The following is a 24,650-nucleotide window of genomic DNA, read 5'->3' on the forward strand; positions in this document are numbered from 1 at the left end:
TCACTTGATTGACGCAGACAGTGACAGCAGGTATCAGACTTGACTTATATGGTCCATATGACTGCTAAGTGCAAGCTCAAATCCTCACAAGCAAAATACTAACAGATTAAAGAAACAAATCCTGTGAGTTTTGCTGCTTTTGCTGTTCATTTTGGTTAAGTCTGCATTTTCTTTTTTGAAACAATTTATTGCTGGGACTAAATGGTATATGCAAACTCCTGGTGATAGATTCTATCTGTCTAACTCCTCTGATATTGTGGAAAGAAACATGGAAGATGTGGGAATTTCAGTTGTAGGGTAGCACATTCCCAATTTTATTGTGGATGAAAGAGTGAAGACTGAAACTTCTGTGAGAAACAAACTGTCACTGGGACTTCTGGGTTCTACCCAATACTGTGAGTCTTGGGACTCTATATAAAGATTTCTCTAAGTTCCAAAAAAATTTCCTTTGACATTGTGTTAAAAAAAAATCTGCCTGCTGGGACCCAAAAGTGGCTGTCACATTCTTCCCACAAAGCTCTTCAGCAGAAAAAGAAAAGCATTTTCACTCAACTGAAATTAGCTTGGTTGCATGTAATGGGCAGCTAGAGACTCTGAGTGCTTTATCAGCTATTCCCAGGTTCTCTACTTTTAGGTTTGTCCGTTTACAAATCCATGGTCCATAAACCAATGTAAATGACCCCAAAATCCAACACTAGACAGGAAGACTATCCACATCTCTCAGCAGATTGTTGAACACCTGGTTAGTGTTTGTCAATAACATGCAAAAAGTCTTTAGCATACAGCTATCCCTAGCTCTTGTTCATTATGATAACCCATTAGGTCTTGGTGGAGGGTGATTGAAATGATTCTATGGATCAGAACAAGAACTGAACCCATTTTAAATAAAATCTGGGCTGCATCTGTTCAAGCAGCTGGGCTCTTGCTGCTTATTGGCAGTATTTGGATAGCCCTTTAAAGAAATTTTGTCAAAGCCAGTAGCCAGGATGGACACTTGCATGACTCAAGGGACCTGATTGCTCACAGTGATTTCTAGCAGCCAGCCATAAGATCTAGATGGAGAAGTATGAAGTGATTTGGCATATTGGGCCAGACTTCAGAGGAGTGGCACCAACATTGCATTGTTTGACTTGTTGACTCAATGTTTTGAACATCTGCTCTTCAAATACTTTTTCCCCCCTGAATAGTGAGTTTTTGGTGTGATTTTGGTATGATTTTGGCAGGGAGTAGGAGAAGAGAAGCTGGCTAATGAATTGTAGGAACCAGTGGTGCTCCCTCATTATGTCTGGTAAACTTACATATAGGACTTCCTGTTCTTTAACTCACTTTGAATCCTTTATAATTACTTCAAATAAGGAGGATTTTTCTCATTTGATTTAAGAGAAAATTATCTGTCTCTAACACTTAATATGTTTTTGTCTTTCTACAGAATGGACATCTATATCTGATATCTATATAACTATATCTATATCTGGGCTTCTTTTATAATCGTTGGAGACATAGATACATTTCTAAGGAATCTTAAACAGATTTTTAGAACAAGTAAGGTTCCATGAAAAGGTATTTCTTCCAAATGTCTAAAAGAATAATAAAATAAATACATCAGACATGGATGTCTGGAACATTTTGGTATCTAATGTTAAGGAAAAAATCAACTCAGTCTGCCTCAGATTCTAATCTGTAAAATTACTATGTCATGTATTATGACTTATTGAAATTTTTGATCATTTAAACTTCGTGTTCTGCATTTCTTGTTACCGAATTGCATCCAATTTATTTAAATAATTTCCCTAATTTTTCAAGATTTTTTTAAGTCTGTCCTCATATATGTTTACAGACCCTCACAGCTTGATGTCATTGGAAATTTAATAAGCACACTACACTATTTAATCATTGACTACCTACTCAATGACTCAAGTCACTAATGAGAACATTGATAAGAACCGGGCACAAGACTGATCTCTGCAGAACACCGCTCAATACGTAATGCTAGAAAACAAGGAACCATTAATAACGACTAAACATGGTTTCCTAAACATGTATCTGCCTCATAGCAATTTCATGAAGATCTCTGTTTCGTGAAAATGTCACACAAAACAAAAGACAGTGGTGAGGTCAATATATACCATTCCTCATATTCAGAAATTCCTATCAACAGAGAAGGAAATTCAGAGGCTATGATATGTTCCTGTCAAATTTACATTTGTTGGTACCCATTCTCACTCTATTTTTGGGGTGTTTACAAAAATGTATCATTTCATATTGCTATTATTGCACAAACTGAAGTTAGGATAACTGGTCTGTAATTTCTATTCTCTCCCCTGCCTTCTTTCCCTCAGGAACTTGCCCTAGATGAAGCAGCACTGTCTGTCTGAGTAGCATTAATATGCCTTTTTTTTTTGTGGAAAAAGACACTGAGGAGAAAAATATAAAGAAAACTTTTTGTCTCCAGATCTTGCCTTGATTTGTAGGTATACAGCATCCCTAATGATTAGAAGATAATTTTTATATCTCCAGAGATATTTAAGAAGCTTCATTTAATTAATTAATTTCCAACCCTGTTCCTTTCTTCAACCTTCAAAGTTCTTGCCCTTTAACGAAAGGTCTCAGTTTTGCTTCACAAAAACATATATGGTTATGCAGAGAAAGGTTTTCCACTTTATAATGCCTAATAGGGTCCTGGTCATTGATAATTTTACAGAGATATGTTTATGTACGCAATGGACATTATTTTAATCAATCCTGGGAAGGCAGCATAAAAGCATTGAAAATTCACATCAAAGTAATTTTATATTAAGATATATAAGGTTCATGATGACTCTCAAGTAAAATAAGTTTATCTCAGTCTATTCTTTTCAAAAACAAATTTTGTCATTAGGGATTTTTATAACACAGTTATCTCTTTACTATTCATGGAATGGTGGTATCCTAAGAATTGCAATGGAAAAGATTTCTACTCTGATCTCTGAAAAATCCTCTATAGCACCAGACATTGTTCCCAATTATTCTGTGTGTAATAATTAATCTAAAATAGCAGTTAATAGAATATTTTCAAAATGTTTTGAAAAGGCTTCAGACACTATGCGGCTTTGGGCATGATCAAGCCCTGGAACGGGTTGCCCAGTGAAGCTGTGGATTCTTTGTTCTTGGATAAGATCAGAACTGGCTTGAAGATATTCAGACCAGACTCAGCTGAATGGAGCCTTGAGCAACTTGCTTTCACTGGACCTGTTTTGAGACTATCAATGTCAAAGAAGAAATAAAGAACAATATTTTAAACAGTGATGTTTACTAGCCAAAATTACATTTTTTTCATCTTTCAATATCTAAATACTATTTCAAAGGTATGATTTTGTAAACAAATTACTGATCTCAACAAAAAAATGGAATAATATTCTAATAATAATATTGTGTTGTACTTAACATCAATATGAGCTCTTGGTTTCTTTCACAGAAAAATTATTTTTCTTTATACTCAATATTCTGTTGAAGCAATCACAACACTGTATTTGGAAGCACTTTTGATTTCACATTTTTTCTAATCAGCTGGAAATATTTTCCATTTACATTTGTGTTTACTTTTCCAAGTGAAATGCTATCTACAGGGATTAATATCAAACATTATAATTTCTAGAAGTATAGTTACTTTCATTTACAAGAAACATTGCAGAAATGTTGAATCATATTTCCTGAACATAATGAAGAAACAAGCTATCATTTAACTAATATTACATTTGAAGGAGAGAGGAAATAATAGATGAATAACAGGAAATTCTGCACTGCCGTTTTAAACCACCAAATAATTTCCCGCACCACTTGTAATCTACCTTTTAATAAATGAAGTCACTTTTTATTGTTCATCACTAAAAATTCTGGAGGGCTTTGTCTTTTGATGTTTGGAGTTTCTTTCTTTTCCTTTAGTATCATTGTTTATACTCCTGGGAAAAATAATTTGACATTTTTTTCAAAAGCTGAATATGAAACAATTTGACAGATTTCTTTAGGAAGATCAGAGAACCTTCATTACATGAAGAAAACAGAGAAAAGAAAAAAAGTGGAATTACTGAGTGAAGAGAAAGAAAATACAGGTCCTAATTACTCTGCAATTTCTTATACTACGTGTCATTTTGTTACTGAAAAGTGAAGCTATGTATTGATCTACTTAATTTGTTAAGTCAAGTGTTTTTTGAACTCTGATTACTCTAATGAATGCATAATTTCAATCACAGCTCCATCTACCTAATAAAGGGCAAGAGGATGATTAATTATCTCCTGTGTAGAGGAGGAATCATGGTAAGTGACAAAATTTCAGTGATATCTCCTTTCATGTAGGAGACACACGTGAAGGTCTATTTGCCTGTTCAGGTCAGCTCATAGGATTCTCCTTAGTTAATTGCTGTTTCAGTCTTGTTGGCTGGATAATTTCCACCTTTTTTTTGAGCCTGTATACATTAAATTTTGAAAACAGCTATTGCCTTACCTTGTAAAAGCAATATCTTGATCAGAGAATATTGTTTCAAAAATTTGGGGAAATCATATATGTTTAGTTAATCACAAAGCTGTATAGGAAGCTGTATTGTGTTCTTGTTGTAAATTTATTTACATTGTGGAGTTTATAATGGTTTATGACATCTCATTCAGCCCAGGGGATACATTGAAGACACCTGCCTTAAAACAGGATATCTGGAAACTGTGAAAAACAAGTGGCGCAATAGGTGCTGTAAACACTCAGTAGCTGGAAAACCTGGCTGAAATGAACTGTTCAAAAAGGTCATTTTTGTTCCTGGTTTTGAGAGGCAGGCAGATCCCATACAGGACAGTTTCCAAGAGAACAGCCTAGAGGTACATGCATAGCAGATGTGACTCAACGTGTCTGTTGCCAGGGAGGTGCCATTTAGCTCTAATTATGAAATCAATTCCTTCTGTCAGCAGCCTTACCAGAAAGCTGGCTGCCCTCTCTTGCAGATAAATGCTCTCATCAGCTCCAGCGGTCCCTGTAAGCAGCATGAGCAGACCATGTACACAGGGGTTTCAGAGAAAACATGAGCAACATTGTACTGTCCAGTTTCGGTGTGAGCAGTGCCAAGTAAAAACATGAAAGGAGACAGCCAGATGTAGAGTACCTGCTTGTCTTGACAGAGATGGCTCCCAAAGGCAAGAAAATATTTATGTAACTTTTACCAGCTTTGTACAAAGCACTTCTAACCAAGACGGATCTCAGTAATGGGGAAAATACAGCTTTTCACTTTCTCCTCTTTCTCCCTAAGTTGTTATAACTTCTTTACCTTAGCGAAAGTTAGAAAAGAAGACCTTTACCATCATTCCCATTTCATCAAATCTCACCCTAAAGACTCTCTGTATGTTTATGAAAGAAAAGAAAAGAAAAGAAAAGAAAAGAAAAGAAAAGAAAAGAAAAGAAAAGAAAAGAAAAGATAAACACATAAAGAGAAAAAATACATAAGGTGGATGACTTAACTACATATAGTTAGGAGTAGAAATAAGTTACTAAAATAGACCAGTGTTATTCATCACAGCATAATAAAATCAATCTCAAATGAAGCATTACTCATATGATACAGTGTATGATAAATTTTAATATACATAATTCCTTTACCTCAGTTTAACTAAATGTTCACTTTCAGCAGCTGAAGAAATCACCACATAACTTACTTTTTAACTATAAATGTGAGTAAAACATAACCTCTAGAAGAGTTTATTTGAAACAGGAGACCAGGTTATGCTGCTGAACATTTTCTGGAGAAACATTTTAGAGCTTCCAATTTCAGAAATCAGGTAAACTTAGATTTTGAGACCTATTATTTGAAATATTATTTGATTTCTTTACGGCTAATACTAAAACCCACAGTCTTGTCTTTCAGCTGCATGAAAAATAACAGAGAGATTAAGAAGATGGAGCCCTACAAAGCAGGGAAGAGGAAAAGTGCCCCAGAAATTAGACAAGGGGAAGAATTTAAATTGTAAAATAGTCAGGGATATAATCCAAAATCCCAGATGATGGACAGAATCTTAGAGTGGGGGATTTTTTCCTAATTTTAGCCACATAAAAGTTAAGTGCTAAGGTAAGCCAATTGACAATTGATTCTATTGTCAATGAAGAGACACATGCATATTGAAAAAAAAGATGTACCATACTTGACTTTGATTCCATTATTATATGAATTTGGTCTTCAAGCAATCTAACTTTCTTTTTTGTTAAAGAGGGTTGGCTAAAGATGTATAGCTTAAGCTTTAACTAAATGAACAGCTCAAATTGGCTCTCTAACTTTTAAATAAAGTCAATTGAAAGATGCTCTACTTACAGGTGAAACAACAGAAGAAGATAAAGTGAGATATTTTTCTTAAACCATTTTTAATACAAAAATCAAAATCAGAAATGATCAAAAAACTCTGTGTCGTTACCATCACTTTGTCCTGATCATTAATGTCAGTGTTATGAGCAAATATTCCCTTTAAAGTATAAAAATAAAAAATGGAATGTGAATATCTTTGTCTGTTCTCTGTAAATTTAATACTGTATTTCAAAATTGGTCACTAACAGAAACATTAACTGAATAATCAAGCTTACAATCATGTTTAGGTTTCTTTTTCATATGCCTCCCTTTGTAGTAAAAAGATTAAAAATATAATGAAATTAATACAACTAAATTAAATTTGCCCATTTTTCTCAAAGAATGAATGCTGCAAAGATAGAACAGACAGTTAGTACGTAGTTAATAAGTACTAAATGGTCAGATAGACCATGTTTATATACAGAGAAAGTATTTCTATCATACTACAGTGGATTTCACTGCCTGCTGAATATTCAGTCTCCATTTAAGATTGACCCAGAGCAGACATTTGATACAGTTGGCTGATTTCTGCAGTCAAATTAAGTGTTGCAGATTCATGACAGGGCCACTTGGGATCTGTGCATGGAAATAAAAATCAATTCAACAAATCTGCACAAGCGTGCAACTCTGCTTTATTTCCTTTTGCAGGAGAAACCATTGTAGAGTCCTGTGGTGTTGAGCAATATTTGGATATTTTATATAGATTTATAGTCTGGACTTGGAATCATATAGTCATAGCATATGCTGAGTTGGGAGAGACTCATCAGGGTCATCAAGTCCAACTCCTGGATCAGCACAGGATACCACATGAATCACACCAAACTTCTTGGACTCTGTCAGGCTTGGTGCTGGGACCACTTTCCTGGGGAGGTTTGTCAAGATTATTGACAACACTAGCAGATTATTGACTACGGAAAACAGAGCAGAAACGACTGTTGAGAAGTTTCCTCCTTTATTTCCTGTTTCCTCAATTTCAGGGACTAGTGGTGAACACGAATCTTAACTTCTCTCATTTTTTGTGTCTGTTCTCATATTTGTTTTCTTTAACACTGAGAAGCCTGAAAGACTTTTTAAAAATTACAGAGACAATGTTAAAACATAAGCCAGAAGTAGATCATGGCAACTGGGCACCACAACTAACCTTAACCAGAGAGAATTACAGTGAACATGCAGGACATACCTGTTCTAAACACAACTTCATGACAACCTCTGGGATTTGAATCTCTCTCAATGTCAATATTGAATCTGTAAAAAGAAGGAAGGTAAAAGCATCAAATCTAGTCAATTAACTTTAAAAATCTCCAACAAACCATAACAAGGCATAAGGAAACATTTCTGAGAAACACCTAGCTGAAGAAATAAAAAATTAAGATTTAGATTTGCTCAGGAGCCTGAGGAGCAGTGTGCTTATCAGTCAGCAATCAATACACAAGGGAAGAACTCAAGGTGGGATAACAGCAGGAAAGCTACACAGATCTACAAAGCTGTTCCTAATAGCAAGAAGAAATGATTTCTACATCATAGGTGTTTGATGCAGAATCGTCCTTATTTTTGTGTGAATACAACAGCTTTCAAAACAAAGTAATTTTAAAAATGTTTCTATGAAATGGAAAAATTTGTTTTTTCAGAGTTTTTAACATTTCCATAAAGAGCATTTTGTAAGCATTTTGAGTGGGGTCAGAAACAACTGTTTGTTTGTGCATTTCTTGTTTTTTCTCAATTTCAATAGTACAAAATATGAGGGATTTTCATTACTGTGTATTCACTTGCACAAAGTAGTTACAATTATGCAAAGGAAATGGCCATAAGAACAAGTCATAGCTCATTTATTATAACCATTGCCCTGATAGGAGGAAGTGTATTTGTTTTAATGGTTAATGGAATAAATATTCACTTGATGGAAAAATTAGAATATAGATAAGTGACTCAAAGCCTCATAAAAATTAGAAAACAAGTAATCTTAGAACCCAGGGCTTCTAATCTCCTAGTCTAATTCCCAGTCACTTTTCCATTGAGAGTCACTGTTCTCATTTCAGAGAGATTTAGGTAAGTGTCTCTCTGTCCACGGAAATGGAACAAAAATGTATGAGTTTCAAAAATCTCATAAACACAATGGAAGTAAATTTGAAGAGTAAAAAGAAGATGGTACAATTCTAGGGTTAAGTCAAGAACCAAAATCAAACCAAACCAAACCCAAATCAGAAAACATTAATGGTCTACTCAGAGTAATGTCTGCTGTCCTTGAAAACATCATGCAGAGAACTTAGAGGGAATTCAGAGGAAGTGATTTATTGGTCATGTGTACACACTGAGTGAACCCAGGTGTTTTCCTTTCACACGTAAGCCATAACCACTGTCTACTGCAGTTCCTTTTTCCTCAGGTTACTATTGACTTATACAAAAATTTACCATATCTATGGCTATGAACAACATTCTCATCATGTTTAGTTTCTAACCAACAAAGTTTTGTTGCTCCAAACCACCCTTAACCCTGAAGAATGCATTCTCTGTTGCTCCAATGGACTACTTGTGAACTGAAACTTTCCTAGTCTCCATGATGGTCCATTGCTTTGTTACCTGCTACTCTAGCAAATTCCTTGCAAGCAATCTGCAAAGCCCAGACTACAACTGGGTTTTTAACTCCCTGGCAGATGTGATCACAGAATTATCTTCTTATTATTTAGGACATCATGGTACTTTGAATATGTCTACTGGGAAAAGAGTACATGAAAATACACATGTGTATCAGATTGCATAATTATTCAGAAGTAGCCAAAATTCAGTCTCTGATTTAATCTACTATTAAATATAGTAATTACTTTTTTTTTTAGTCAGTAATTAAGCTTCCCAAAAGCCTGAAAAAACAGTACTATGGCAAGAATAAAATAAATTGGATCATTTGTAACTTTTGAGTCTTTTTTCATTAGAGAACTTGCCTTTAATCTGTTTGCATTGTATTTCTTCACCATTTCACCAGTTAAAATAGTTGGAAAAATTTTAGTTTTTCAAGTAAATGGAAATCAAGCATATTTTTTGTCTAACTGATAGACTACAGGCACACTGCCTTATTTGTTTCAACTTTTCCAGGACACCCTGTGTCCTTTGTGCCTTTTTCATTCTTTGTCCATGAAGTTACTAGGAGCACTATTAAATATTTTTGAACAAGGACTTAGCAGAGGCTGCTGTTGGGGTTTCCCACTTCTCTTTACAAATCTCTGCTTTTCAATGACACCAGCATCACTAGAGAGCTGGTGTGTGTCCCAGGAGCTTTCATCCCATGCTAGGGAAGTAAACAGATGGATGCACTGAGTACAGACCTTCTCCTCCCTTCTGAGCCACATCCCAGTACAACTACTATTTTACTAGAATTCCCCTAATTCACACACTGCCCCTCCAATCTGCTCCAGGACTTCCCAGAGAAGGGATAAGCCTCACTTTTAAGAAGAGTAGAGGCAAAATGAGACTACTCCCACACTTCCATGTGATGTCCAGGGAGGTTGTGGAGACTCTATCATTTGATAAGCATAGCCCATTGGCCAGAAAATTATTATGGAGGGGTTCCATTCAACTCCCATTGGCTTTCCAGCAACTACAATGGCATCTGGCCCACACCTAGGGGGTGTGGCTTAGAAGCCACAAGAAGCCTGGGTTTAATGGGTTCTGGTACCATTAAAAAAAAATGCAGAGGATGGAAAATGGGCAAAGCTGTAAATGGAATATGCAGTGCAGTGTGGTGTCAAATATGGTTTGTATAGATGGTTGCAGCTTCTCTGCTCTTTGGAACTGGAGCCCTAGAGCCAGGAGGAAACAGAGTGAATGGGACAAATACTAAGTGTGTTTGAATTGCTTTAAAATATATGGGAGATTAAAAGAGAAGAAGAAATTAAAAAAAAGAGAAACCCCCCCCTTATTTTCATATAACTAATTCTTTCTATGAAACAGCAGACAAAATATCATGTATTCATAGAGAGGCATTTCCATTAGCTTATATTTTAAAAAATACTAATGAATATTACTTTTACACATTTCAAATGTTTATTTAATGAAAATGAAGAATGTGATACACTAAGGGATGATTATTTAAAAATAGCAGCACGTTATGATGCAGTAAAAAGGCAGAATCTTAATAGCTGCTTTCATTTATATTTTATGTACAAAAACCCAGCATAAAAACATTATAAGAATCTGACTCTAACTAAATCAAAGTTATTCAAAGTAATGATGTTTTCTCATCTTTTAAAAATTTACTCCCTTATACTAAGAAAATAATATCTGCAGGTGAGATACTAGACTTGAAATTTAAACATGGCTGCTTTGTTGCTTTATCACAGATTCACTCTTTGGCAAAGGGAGAGATTTTATGGCAACTTCACCTCAGCTTCTGTTCACTACTAACAGAACTCTGTGAACTGATGTCCTATGAAAACCAAAACTCCTAACCTGGTATTTGTGTAAATGCAGAGCTTCTGCTCCCACCATGACTCACAGATGGACACAGTCCCAAGGTTTACAGTCCACCCTTTCACAGAGCCTGACAGCGAGCTATGCAGAGAAGTCAGGTCAGTCGAAGCACAGCCATGCCTGCGCCTTGCCTTAGCAAGGGACTTAAAAACAAAATATGAAAGATGTTAGGCTGTAAACTACCAGGTCTGGCAGCATTACTGAAACTCTCCCCACTCTCAGTGCTTTCTGTCAGAGAAGACTGCTCAGCCCCATGAAAAAGTTCTCACTCTGACACCCAAATTAAATCAGAATTATAACAGAAGGTCAGTAAATGAGCCCTATCCCCTGGTTTTGCCCATCTCTAATGTCATTAATCCTTCTATACATATTTTTTTATATAATACATATGTTGGTAATTAAGTGTCCATGAAACAGACCTACAAGGAAAGATCACTATACTGTGCCTGCTCAGTGTGCCTGTAGACTGCGATGTCCTGCTGATGCAGGTATTATAGTTTTTGTATGACACTGTAAATTACTGCGGTTGCTTGCAGGGTTTAGAATAGAATAATGGACTGCATTACTTTCATTATTAGGTGATGAAACTTTTCTAAATTAACTAATACTAACAAAAATATTTTCTCCCTGTTTTGTGTGAAGCATGTTTAAATGAAGAGATGTAGTGTGCAATCATGATCAGACACATACCCTGCAAATATAAAAGTGACAAGAGTCTCTCTCCCCATACCATATGTAACACAAGAACAGGCACAAGCTTTTCTATTTGTTGGTGCCTATGACAAAGAAGCAGAGCTGAACCTGTCTCCTGTGTGTTCACTGGGTTACATCATCTATGTATAATAATTTTAACTGTCTTAATGGTGTGCATGTCAAATTCACTGACATACACCCAGGAATGTGGTTTGCAAGAAGCATCAAAGCCACCACTAGCTCATAGTTCAAAAATAGCTGGTCTTGGACCTTTGATGGCTAAAAAACCCGATGTCACTGAGTGAAATAGAAACAAGGTAAGAAAGCAGCTACTTTTAGAACTAACATTTATGCTTGACTAGAGGCATTGGGGACATAATCTAACTGGTTAGCTGATGAGAGACCCTACAGGAGTTTTCCACGAAAACAGGAAAACAGCATTGAACTGACATTTACTCAGCAAGCCACCAACCAGAAGTGCTTGGGGGACCCCCTACACTGAAGCTAAATGCCAGAGCTGTATAATGATTCGACTTTGATGGATCCCACTGACGTCCCAAAGGCTGTTCTGTTTCTATTTTTTATTTCTTTCATCTGATCTTCATCCATAATTTGACTAACTATTTTTAAGTGTCTATTTTCCTTGTGATTTATATATTCCAGGCTCACCAAATTACTTCAGTACTTCATCCGATCATTAACTACTCTTTAGCTTTTAAAGTGATGCTGTATTCCCAAACCCATCACGTTTACTCATGACAAAATCTGATCACTTTAAAAGCAGTGACAGACATACCCCTGCAGCCAAGAACCCCCAATTTGTCCTATAGTGGCATTCTACTATTCTTGTCTTCTACTTTCTATGGTAAGCTCCTGACTTAAACGTACTAAAAACGTAAGAAAAAATGGGGGGAAAATAGTAACTTTGAAAGGTTTGTGTAGACTTCCTTTCCTCAGGTCTGGGCATGGAGCATGGGTAGTTGGCAGGTTTGAACAGTCCCGTCAGGCAGGGAAGCTCATTCCATTACTGACTGTCTCACCCAGTCTCTGTCCACATGAAGCTATGGTAAATTACTGAGACTCACTCATGCCAAAATTCTTGTGCCTGCCACCAGGGAAGTTCAAAGAGAAGAACTTTCCGCAGGATGTGATAAAATGCCTTAGCATTTGACTTTCAAGCTCCCCTGCTGCCATGCATTTCTGTAGGTGGTGCATTGGTAGTTCTTTATATAATTGGAAAGGTATTTTTATTAAATTCCTAATTTTTTTTTTTGTCCAACAGCACTGTAGGCAAGTTAGTTAACTTTTAAGCCTGGCACAACTCATTACAAATTATTGCTGTGAAAAGTTTGAAGGTCTCAGAATTTAATCTCAGTGAATGTTCCTCAAAAACAAAGGCAGAGAAAGAGACTGTTCCTCAAATGTAGATGATCTCTGGTTCAATGCTCACCATCACCATCATAAAGGGCTTTTTTTAGTGGGATAGGGTATCAGGGAAGAAAAAGCTTTTGTACAGTGTATGGTTTGCTTCATTGAAAGATGTGACCAGATGAAGAAAATGAAACATCTGGAAGATGCCATTTAGTACAAAATATTTTCAAATATTTAGACTATTGTTTCAAAGAAAAAAATGAAAAAAAGTTCTGTTGTTTTTTTTTTTAATTTGCTCTGAATAATATAATAATAAGTAATGTTTTAAATTGTAGCAGGAGAAATTTAGCTTTTTAATAGAATAGATATCCTATGGCATTTCTGTCATTTGAACATTTTAGAACAGATGTTCATCAGGAGGAATTTAGGTGCAGGTGTGTTTGCTTAGGGGACATGGAAATAAAGCAGGTGAATTTCTGTTGCTGTTAATTTTTAATTTCACACTGCATAAAGTCATTGTCAAAAATCCTCTGGATTCTCAGAAACAAAATTAGTTAATGGCAATCCTAAGTTAAGGCAGAGGTATAATCAATGTGAATAGGCATTTTTTCCTCCATTAAAGAACAGTTTGAATTAATGAGTAGGTTTTATTTGTCTGCACGTGCCATAAGGCAGGATCCAGCTGTTCAGAATTGGTAATTTAGTGTCTTTTCAGCTACTCTAGAATACTTCACTTGCTTCCTGACTGCTGCTACAGAATGATATGTATTTCCCATGGATCTGTCAGTTCCATGCACACCTGGCATATTGATGATGTCTTAGAGAGAATGCCCTGCAGGGAATAGGCTGAGAGCCAGCACAGGCACATGCAGTGACCCCCAGAGAGGCAGGTAGTACCATTGGGCATGGCCTTGTACATCCTCACATCCCTCCAGCTGCTGCAAGAGAAGCACTTGGGTCTCCTCAAGGCCCTGGGTGAGGTATCCTAGAATCTTGTGAGTGGAACTAACACGGGTCCACGCAAATGAATTGAGCTCCTAGTGTTTATTTTAAGCATGGGGCTATAAAATGCTGCCTGATTCCTCTTGCCATATGTATAACATATGTTGAAATCATGCTATTGCAACCTCCTCTGAAACCATGTAACCTGTTATACTTCAAACAGTGACCAGCTCTGTTTAACAACAATTTGGATAGGATTTTCCCAACTTCTATGGCACTTCCAGCATAGGTTTTAGTGCTTATAATTTCCTTTCTGACATATTTTTGTGGCACAATAGACCATTAGAAAATGGTTGTTGAAGATATTTTAAAATTATAAAATCATTGCTAATTGTTGAAGGCTTAATAGGAATATGCTAAAGAAATCGCATAATATGTGAAGCAAATAAGAAAAAAATAGTGGAAATTTTTTTGTAGGTAAGCATTTACCTTATGAACTGCTATACCTATCAGTATTCAGAATGCTATTCTGTCTCCTAGTTGGGGGAGAGATGAGGTAAAATGAAAGAGGGAAGACAAATAACAAAAAAATTTCTTTACTTTTTGTTATAATAACATTTGAACTTATAGGTCACTCCCTACTGAGGTTAGCACAAATTTAACCCACTAACATTAAATATTAATGTTTTATCTTTCTCTTGCATTTTAAATCAAAATTTAAAAATCTGGTTTTTCCCAGAAACTAGCCACAGAGACTAGAAACCATTTTTCTTTTCATAAAGCCATTTTTATTAACAGGAATATCTTGATCATAATAGGTTTTGGATTTCTGTAACTTCCAGAATAAGAGCAGAAGCAGTTCTCACTTAGCTCCTTAGCTTTTAGAACTGTTAATGATTACACTTCTGATTAACAACAGGACTATGACTATGACTAAAAAAACTATGTCTGGGTGTTGGGTTTTTTCCATGATCACCTCATCCTACATGGAAAAACCCACATGAAACAAATGAAAAGTTAAATATTCCACAAACAAACAAGTCTGAAGGTGTGTATCCCTACATACTCATGTTTTTTATCAGTCAGAAGAAAGAATTTCTAAATCTGAAGTTATATTTTTGAAAACATTAAGTCAAAAAAGAAATTGCAGCTCTGAGGATCAATTTTTTGTATCTCTCAAATGTTTTCCAATATTTTCTGCAAGTTTTGAAAGACTCTTGAGGACTTCAGGAATTTAAAATTTAACAATGAGCTGATCTAGAGATTTCATAATCAAAATTATTCCTGTACTATAGCAAGATTTATTATATCTCTTGAAGCTGAAAATACAATGATATATCCTACAACAAGGATGTGCAGGCTAGCCACATAATTGTTTAGATTAGAAGGGAGCTCAAATTCTCCAATTTCTTACTTAAAGAATGCCAGTGAAAGCATGTTTAATCCAACACATCTGTGTAAAATGCAGCTGTTTGAAAACATTCAAGCCTTGCAGTCATTCTACAAGAACATACCTCTTTAAAATAAGATGTTTATGAATAGAAAAGCAAGAACATATTTTAAATAGAAAGTAAAAAGTCATTTATCTTCTTCAAGAGATTAATTTCATACTGGAATGATCCAATGTACTCTGCAGAAGAAATGTGAAGGCAACAAGCACAGGAAGTAATAACTGGAGATCAAAGCTTTTGTTGTCTTGGGCAAGTTAGAATGCATTTGTGTGGGTTCCAGTAATATAATTATAATTGCACTGCACAAAGGTGTGAGATCTGAAGTATCATTATATAGTACTCATGGCTTGAGATGATGGGCAACAGGCAGATAGCTTGTTTTAGCATCCTGCTTGAAGATTAAAGCTTGGATGATAAGAAATAACTTGTTTTCTCCCTATCATACACTGGTGAGACACAATAAAGCTTTGGTAATCAAACAAATGTTCAAACCATGGTGATGAGCATGGTACAAAGAGATTAAGAAACTAGACAATTCAGTAAATTTCAGCTTCCAAACCTCAGCAGAACTGTAGACACAAAGGGACAAACAGGAATTTTCTGGGAGAAGTTCATGTTATCACAACATATCTGCTAGTCTGAGAATAATTTCAAGGTGCTATTAAGTAAACCATGCATCCATCACAGAACTGAAATTACACATCAATAAAGCATTGTAGGCATGTATAGCAATTTGGAGTCATAGAGTAGTAGAAACATGGAATCATAAAATGGTTTGGTCTGAAGGGATCTTAAAGCCCATCTAATTCCAACAGCCCTGCCATGGACTGAGACACCTTCCACTAGATCAGGGTGCTCAAAACCCCATCCAGCCTGGCCTTGACACATCTAGAGTTGGGGCATCCACAACTTCTCTGAGGAACCTGTTCAAGTGTCTTCCAGTGCCTTACCACCTTCAGAGTAAAGAATTCCTTCCTAACATCTAATCTAAGCCTACCACTTTTCAGGTTTAAGCCATTCCCCATTGTCCTAGCGCTACAGTTCCTGATGAAGTGTCCTTCTTCAGCTTCCTTGAAGGCCCCCTTCAGATACTGGGTGGCTGCTGTGGGGTCTTCAGGCAACATTCTCTTCTACAGAGTCAATGATGACTCCTACAACAGAAGGAAAGACGCTCATGTTTGTCCTGGGTTTTTTTGCAAGATCTGATTTCTTGGATGTGATTGCAGACAATCCTCAGATTTGGAGTGAGCATAATCCAGCATAGTAATCTGTTACCCGGGAATTATTAGCATAACATTTTTAAATAAATCACAGAACAAAAAACTTATCTCAGTTGAGAACTGTACTGTGCAAGTCCCTTCCAACTCAGCATATTATATGATTCTATGTTTCTAAGATTAATTCTTTTCTTTGAATATATTGACTGGCCCATAGATTTTGTTCTGAGAAAGATAACTGAAAGAGAAAAATTTGCTCTACTAATTGGGAGATACATGCCCAGCTCACTGAGGATGTTCTTCTCTTTCTCTAAACACTGTGATAGGCTTTTCCTCCTTATAGACTATTTCTACCCAGACTCTGCATTTACAGTGAGGATTTCTTTCTAAGTCGTTCAGGTGTGTTTTATAAACACCCTGGAATTTAGCACAAACTAAAGATGGAGACAACAGGACAAGTGCAAGGTCCTTCACCTGGGAAGTTATGCCAGTTGGGCTTGATGGAGGAGACCAGCCCTGCTGGCAAGATGTAAGGTGTGTTGGCAGACACAGAGTGAGCAGGAGCCAGCAGTGTGCCTTGGCAGCAAAGAGGAACAACAATATTCTCGACTGTGTGACTAGAAGAGATGGAGCAAGGTAATCATCTCCCTTTACACAGCACTCCTTGTACTGTTTCTACAGTATTGCATTCAATTTTGTGCTTCCCAATACAGGAAAGACATAAATAAACCAGGGTGGATTTAGTGAAGGGCCACCAAGATGGTCAGGGATTAGAGCACTCACCCTGTGAGGACGAACTGAGAAAGCAAGGCTGGTTCAGCCTGTTGCAGAGGTGGTTCCTTTCCTTTTTGGGGTTCTTTTCTGTAGCTCCCCTACATATGAGTTACCAATATTTTGCTGTTACCAAAGCAGAGAAATCATCCTGGCATCGATAAAGTGGAGCAGACTTGCGAGACCTTGCAAAAAGGTAGGGAATAGTCTGCCCTTTGCTTCAATCATGAGAAGGAAGAACCTTAAACTGTAGCAACAGATTCCACTGCCATGTGTTCTTCCTTTCAAATGATATTTCTTAACCATTCACTCCTCTGAAATATGTATGAAGCCTCATTTATAGATTTCTGTCTCTATTTGCATTATCTTTCTAGTATTTTCTGTCCTGCTTGCTCCTCTATGTACTTGAGATAAATAATAATCATAACAATAATAAAGCACCTGCTTCTTATTTTACTCTAAAATATTGGGGATGCGATAAAGGGTAGTAAAGAAGAAAGGGGAGTCTGAAAGACAGAATTCAAGCTTTGGTTTTAATTGGTAAGAAAAATTGTACCTTGGTACTGAGAGAATATGCTTTAAATAATTCAAAATTGCCTATAAAATTAGTTACATCAAGATAGACATTTTGGTTATATTTAACATAATAACAAAAAAATGAGGAGGAAGAAAATTAGCTGTGGATCATCAGAAGAACTGTTCTTTCTTGCAAAATCAAGCATTGCATCTCCTAGGTTCAGGATCACTCACTGAATAAAGTCACGCACTTCAAGAGGTTTAATCTCAAAAATGTGGATTTTAACACTTATGTCTGATATGAAGTCAATCTACACTGGATTCTACCAGACCAGAGACATTTAATAGGTGCAATTACTATTCTAGCCAACTTTTAAGATCATTCTCAGGTCAGATTTGGATTTCTAGAAAAACGAAGAACTAGACTATAATGCTGGTAGAGAAAAAACTACTCTTGGTAAATGAGCGTTTTATGGAAATCACGAAGATTTGTACTTATTAACTGATCTTACTTATCCTTTTCGTCACATAAAAATTTGATGAAAACCACTTTTAGACATGCTTGTTCTTGACAAAGCTCTTAAAGGATTTATGGTGCTTTGCAACATTTGGTTACAATTAGAAGGTGAACAAATCTCAAAATTGTAATTGGCCAATATCTTTTTTCAGTCATCTAAAAGAAAAAAAGTGAAGAGTTAAGTGTTCTTCCAGTAAAATAATTTTATTGAAGACATACCAGGAAGTATCTCCATGGAGATCTCCACAAACCAAAGAGCAATATTTCTCATAACCTCCCTCAGCATCAATGGGGTGCAACAGAGATCATCTGAATTTCTGATTTTTTTAAGGTTAGGCTCCAGAAAGGTTCAGGTCTAAATTCAGGAAAAATAGACATTGAACCTTAAGGCATCTAACACAGTGTGCAGAACTAATGCAATCTGAAGTATATACAGCTTTGCAGAAATAAAGAAAACAAAAACCAAAACCAAACTAACAAAAAACCAAAAAACCAAACCCAACCCAACAACCCCCCCACCCCCCAAAGAAACAAACAAACAAGGAAATCAAATTAAAACCAACAAAAAACCCCTCTGGGAATATTTATACAGTTGTATATGAAACCATTCTTTGGAGATTTTTCTTTCTCCATTCCCACCACACTGCCTGCACCAGGAAGGAGATATGGCTGTTCAGGATTGAAGAAAACTGGTCCCAGTCCCTTCCTGACTCCTTCAAATTTCCTGAGGCTTACCAGTCAATTCCACATCCCATTACAACCATTTTCCTGAAAGCCAGACCATCTGCTCTCCTAATGAAAATGTGAGGGCACATCAGGTGGGCAGAAGAAAAGTGTCTCTGAGGTCCCAGGCAGATGTACCACAGGTAAGTCAGAACTAGAAAAAGAAATCTTTGTTCCACCTTGTTTCTCCTTTTCTGGAGAAAAGGAGCTTTCTCCTGCAGAGAGGCAGATGCCATGTTGCAGCGGAAGTTCTCCCTCTTCATTGTTCTGTATTTTCTAGTACATATTTAAGCAACAAGCAATCATCATCTGGCAAATGCTCACACAGGCAGTCTAAACAGTTAATTTCTGTGCATTTCTGACTTTTAGAACTTGCTTTGCAATCACCTCTGCATGAAAAATGACGTTGTTTGTATATTTGCTGCTGGCAGCATGAAGAAAGCAAAGATCATTGCCAGCTTTATGCATAGTACTGCAGAGTAGTCTGAAACTATAATCAAGGCTGGTTTTTGCTCCTTAACACTGGCCTTTTGTTGATTTTCTGTCTAAAATTCCCCCAGATAAACAAATCATGCATAATTTAAAAGGGCTAAAGAAGAATGTCACCTTATATACCACAAATTTTTATTTTAAAAATAAAAGTTATGATGAAAACAAAAAAACCCCACCATGACCATGTTTGATCATACAAGTCCTGAATTCCCATTCACTTCTTCATAAGGAATGAGAGAAAAACAGGATTTCTGATTTTTTTCCTAATTGCTCTAAGTTGCGGTATATAAAAACTGCACAACTGCATCTGAATGTCTTCTTTAATTGTAATTTGTAATGAAACCCTTTATGCTTCCTACATTGTCCTCTGTCTCAACAACATTAAATTCCAATTTGTTGACATCTGGTCCAGTCCAAATCAAATCAAAGACATTTGACATTGCAGAGCTGTATTCAGCAAGCTTTCAGACAAACAGCAGAGGTTGCAGAGAATTTGTTACACACCACAACAGATCTCCTTCATCCTCAGTATACACTGAAAAACAGTGTGAGAATCAAGTATTGGAAAAGAAAGAATGAAGAATTAAAAAGGGATGTCTTTTTCTTTCCAATTTTAGGTAACCATAAACTGGAATAATTCCCCTGAAGTCTGCAGAATACTACTGTGAAAAAAAATAGAGAAATTACATTTTCTCACCTTGAACAAAAGCTGTTTGATTTTAAATAATTGGATGACTTTTCTGTGTTCACAAATGCAGTGTTTTAGTTCCCTTGTAATAAAGATATAAACAAGCTTTCTCTAACCTTCATCTCCCTCCACAAAAATTGTCTACTTGAACTTTTGGTGTATGTAATGAATAAAACTTTTCTTAGGAAACCTGAAGCAGAGGTCAGTAAAGCAAGTGAAAGAAATGTTGTAAGAAAGATAATTGTAATGCAAGGCCTAGGAAGGGAAGTATCTGAATAACATTAATGATTTCATTCCTTCCAGTGCAGAACTCATCAGGTAAAATATCTGTTGTGATTTCAGTAATGTAATGTGTCCTCTTGACTCTACTCCTTTTAGGCTGTCCATGTCCACATCAACCAGAGCACCATTTGGAGCCATGCTGATCCATTCTGGTCCCTTGATGCATCCCTTGGATTAGGCCTTGGAAAGGAATCAAGCACCCTAAGTCTCCCAAGACAATTAGAGAAGTTTAATAGGCAGTATCCAAGGGTTAAAGTAAGAGATATTTTCTCAGAAAATCACTATACAATTCACATGTATTTTGAGTGTATAATTTGTCATGATGCCCTAGCTAGTGACTGCAACAATTCCCTCTGAAAGATCATTTTTGGTCCAGGAGGTTACGTTAGACCACAATACAGAAAACGTTTGCTTTGGGATTGTTTTGGACTTTATTCATTGAAGATTATTATGTTAAATTATTAGCTTAGTAAATGTAAAGACTTCCCTGAGATGAGATGATGATAATGAAAACTTCAGCCTAGAGCTAAGTATTGTCAACAGAAAAACTTCCTTCCAAAGTGTATCCTTCCAAAGGCCAAAAACTACTTATCAACATGTTGTAACAAAACATGAACACAGCACCCTCAGTCAGTGTGGCTTGGTGATTGACCTCAGCCATCTCTCCTTTCAACAATGCATCAGTTTTACCATCAAAAACAACTTACAGGAGGGTGTTAATGTTCTCCCCCAGCTCCTGCAGTAGCAACTGCAGCAAAGCGTGGGATCAGGTTGGGGTGGGATGATGAAGACAGAAATGAGCTGGTATGCAACTCCAACAGCCACTTAGCAAAGTTATGTTTAATGTTGTGTTGGTTTGTAATTATTTCTACAAAAATTAAATATGAAGGATAGAAAATTTCCAAATCAAATGACCAAATCAGAAAAAGCCCTGCTCTAGAGACTCTGCAATACTGAGGTGCCATGTGCCAAAGCTGTGAAACAGCCCTGCATACCTCAGGCCTATTAAAGTGCAGCTTCTCTTCTCTGGCCTCAATTCCTAAACCTGAAATAAGCAAAAAACCATAAGACAGACATACCTAGCAAGAAGTGCTTCATGAGATGCTCCTAATGGCAGTAAGTCACCCCAGATGGTTTCATGGGCTCTGAACATCCATAGGCACCTGCTAGCTGAAGGCCTGTGTCAGTAGCAGAGCCTCTCCTCAGTCTATTTTTCAATACAAAAGTATTGAAGATATGATTCAGTGTCATGCACCTCCCCACTCCCTCTCTCTAGTTGAAGAAAGAAGCTCATCCTGTACTCCTCCACCTTCCTCTCCACCTCCAGCTGTTTTGAAAGAGCTGCCTGTCATGTTTAAAGCAGACCCCACCTTACAGTGAATAACAGCATCTAATAAAATTCTGGGGCACCAAATCTTCCTGCTTTCCCTGAACCCTTGAGGCTACTTAGAGCTCCTCAGCTTGCCTGTGGTAGAAGGGTGAGTGACCCAGCCAAATCACCAGCTGTTGAGTCACAAGTAAAGGAAAGGTAGCCACTTCTTGCAGGTGCTCCAGGTGAGACCCATATGCCAGTGTAGACCTGCTGTAGAAATGCCTCAGATGCCTTTGTTCCTCCAGTCACTGGAGGGAGTTACTGCCATGAGAGTAAAAGGGGAATACAAAAAAAGGCCATCATGACAACCTACCAGCTTTTCCTCCCCAGCCTCCAGGCTTCTATCTTGGGCAGAATGGGCAAAGCCACTGCTTCTCCACCAACACAGTTCCCCATAGCAGCAGGGAAGAGGATGGCTGGAAGCAGAGCAGCTGCTGCAGCCTTCTGGAGTCAGCTCTGAGTCACCACACAATCACAGCGCATCATTATTGCCACTTAGCATGCATGATGACCAACACTTTCCACAAATGGCTAATAAATGTCTATCACTTCTATTTTAGCCTTCCCCTCTTATTTTATTGGGTCCAATTTCTCATGCCAGCACTTCACAAGCATCTTGGAAAGCAGCATTCAAAGTGTCTTCTTCCAGACTTTCAGTTATACATATCAGAGATAATTACATTTCAGGCAGTAGCCTGGAATCTGTCAGCACTAGGGCTGTATTCCAGATGAGGGATGTGTCTCTGGGCTGGCTTGCTCCAGAAGCAAATCTAAATGTAGGGCACATGGAGGTGCAGGAGAATACTTGCTCTTCTTTCCACCTGCTCTCCCACAGTGACACAGTCTCGCCCTCTTGCCTTGCTGTGCTTGGAGATTTTTGGATGTGTCTCTAGGACTACCTGCATTACTTGAATAGCCATCCCTTGGGGAGAGGTTGAAGAGCCAGGCAGAAGTATCCTGGAGTCTAAATCAATTTTAGATTAATTTATCTGTAAATATTCAGCTGGACTGTGCCACTCTAGAAATTTTTTCTCCTTGTACAGAGAGAAACAGTAGCTGTTAGCAGTACAATGGCTGCAAAAGATACTCCACAGGGGAACCAATTCTTACACTGTTATTAAAGAAACATCTCATAAAAATCTTTCACAGATCTGACAACTCCTTGCTGAATTGTTCAAAACTATAACCTCTCGGCACATTTTCAAGAGTATTACATAGTTTTCTTGCTTTGCTTCTCTGTGTGGAAAAAGCTTGTTTGTCTCAAAATTCTCAGTATTTTAGCAGCATCAATTGAATTGAATAATCAGTGTCTTTTTCTCTGTAAGAGTACTAAAAAGAAAGAATTGACTAAATTTATTGTGATTTAGCCACAAATTTATAGTGTATTTAACATGATGATGTGCTCAATTTAACACATTTATCAATGGAGTTAAATATATGCCTGCTGGGGTTTAAACTTGACAAAGACAACACAACATGATCTGTCATTTATATATTTGCCACACACATTTTGGAGCTAATTCACTTCTCATTCAATGAAGAAAAACTTCTACATTCACTGCAGTTATTCCAAAATTATGCTCACATAATTTGCAAGAAAAACCAGCCCCATAATCCTTACAGTATAACAGAAATTATCTATACACAATTTGGACTAGAGCCTCATATGCTGTGAATCATGTAGGAGTTTTGATTTAGAACAGCTGAAAGATCTGTCTCACCAAACATAAATTACAGGCTTCATCTGAGAGGTAAATCCCTGGGAATCTTTGGCTGACATGGAATCTATGTGCTGTTTTCACATGCAGAGTCTGGGTATTACCAGCCAAAATCTTAACTTGCTGAATACTGCAAGTGATACTCAGGCATAGCTAGGGCAAGAAGGTCAGGAAGTTAAGTCATACTTTCGGCTCTTAGCCACCTCTTCTTCCTAACTTGCAGCAGGAATTTCAGAAAAAAAAAAGACTTTATTTCCATTTCCTTGACATTGCTCAGGATTGGAAGTCTTTTTTCCCTGCCCTTCTATCATCATACACAACTCTCTTTATCTCTCTGTTTACTCCTTCCAGGACAGGAAAAAACACATCCTTTCTATGTGCCCAGGGTGAAACAGAACAGAATCCCTTCAATTCAGCTCAGTTATCTGAGGATGTGTACTTTTCTTCCATGGCACTGTTAGACATCTGCATCTTTCCAAAGAGGGGATCAGATCTATACATGCATGGTAATTTATTCACTATAATTGGTTTTTAAGTTCCTACAGTCCATCTATATCTATTTATCTATCTATCTGTCTATCTATCTATCTATCTATCTATCTATCTATTTTTCTATCTGGTGTGCTATCCTTTGGGAAGCAACAGAAACTGCACATATTTCTTACAACATCAGTGCATTTTTACTTGTCTCTTAAAACAGGACAGTCACTGGAAACAGGAGTAAGATGAGGCAGTGTGACACAGACTGCCAGGAGATGTCTTAACACTCCAACCTGGTATTTTCTCCATTGACCTGCGTAGGTTCCAGAGATTTCCCTAAACTTTACCCCTTTGGTTTGAAATTTGAATGTGAACTGATTGTTACCCAACAAATTATCTCACTGCCATAAATATAATTAAGAATGTGGGGCAAATTCCAATTACTTTTTAAATGACATAGTTTCAGCAAAGATCATTCTGTATTCTAAAACCTCAGCTGATTATGTTACAGCAGCTTAGCTGGTCCACTGTGGCTGTGTTGATGCAAGCAAATTATAAATTACCTGAGGAGGTACCTGGGCATAGGAATACTGTCTTCTCATGCTA

At 37.0% G+C, this 24,650-nt stretch overlaps 1 long non-coding RNA gene across 1 annotated transcript in view; it reads right to left on the minus strand.

Annotated features, from left to right (window-relative positions):
* LOC143693565 (uncharacterized) overlaps window positions 1-21,731 on the minus strand; it is a 100,206-nt gene extending 78,475 nt beyond the window's left edge. The window contains exons 1-2 of the long non-coding RNA XR_013181376.1: window positions 21,554-21,731; window positions 7,531-7,595 (exon numbers count right to left, since the gene is read on the minus strand). This is a non-coding gene — a long non-coding RNA (uncharacterized LOC143693565). The remainder of the gene's footprint in view (window positions 1-7,530; window positions 7,596-21,553) is intronic.
* Between the last annotated feature and the right edge of the window lie 2,919 nt (window positions 21,732-24,650).

This window comes from Agelaius phoeniceus, chromosome 3, assembly GCF_051311805.1.
Source record: "Agelaius phoeniceus isolate bAgePho1 chromosome 3, bAgePho1.hap1, whole genome shotgun sequence".
Taxonomy (NCBI): domain Eukaryota; kingdom Metazoa; phylum Chordata; class Aves; order Passeriformes; family Icteridae; genus Agelaius; species Agelaius phoeniceus.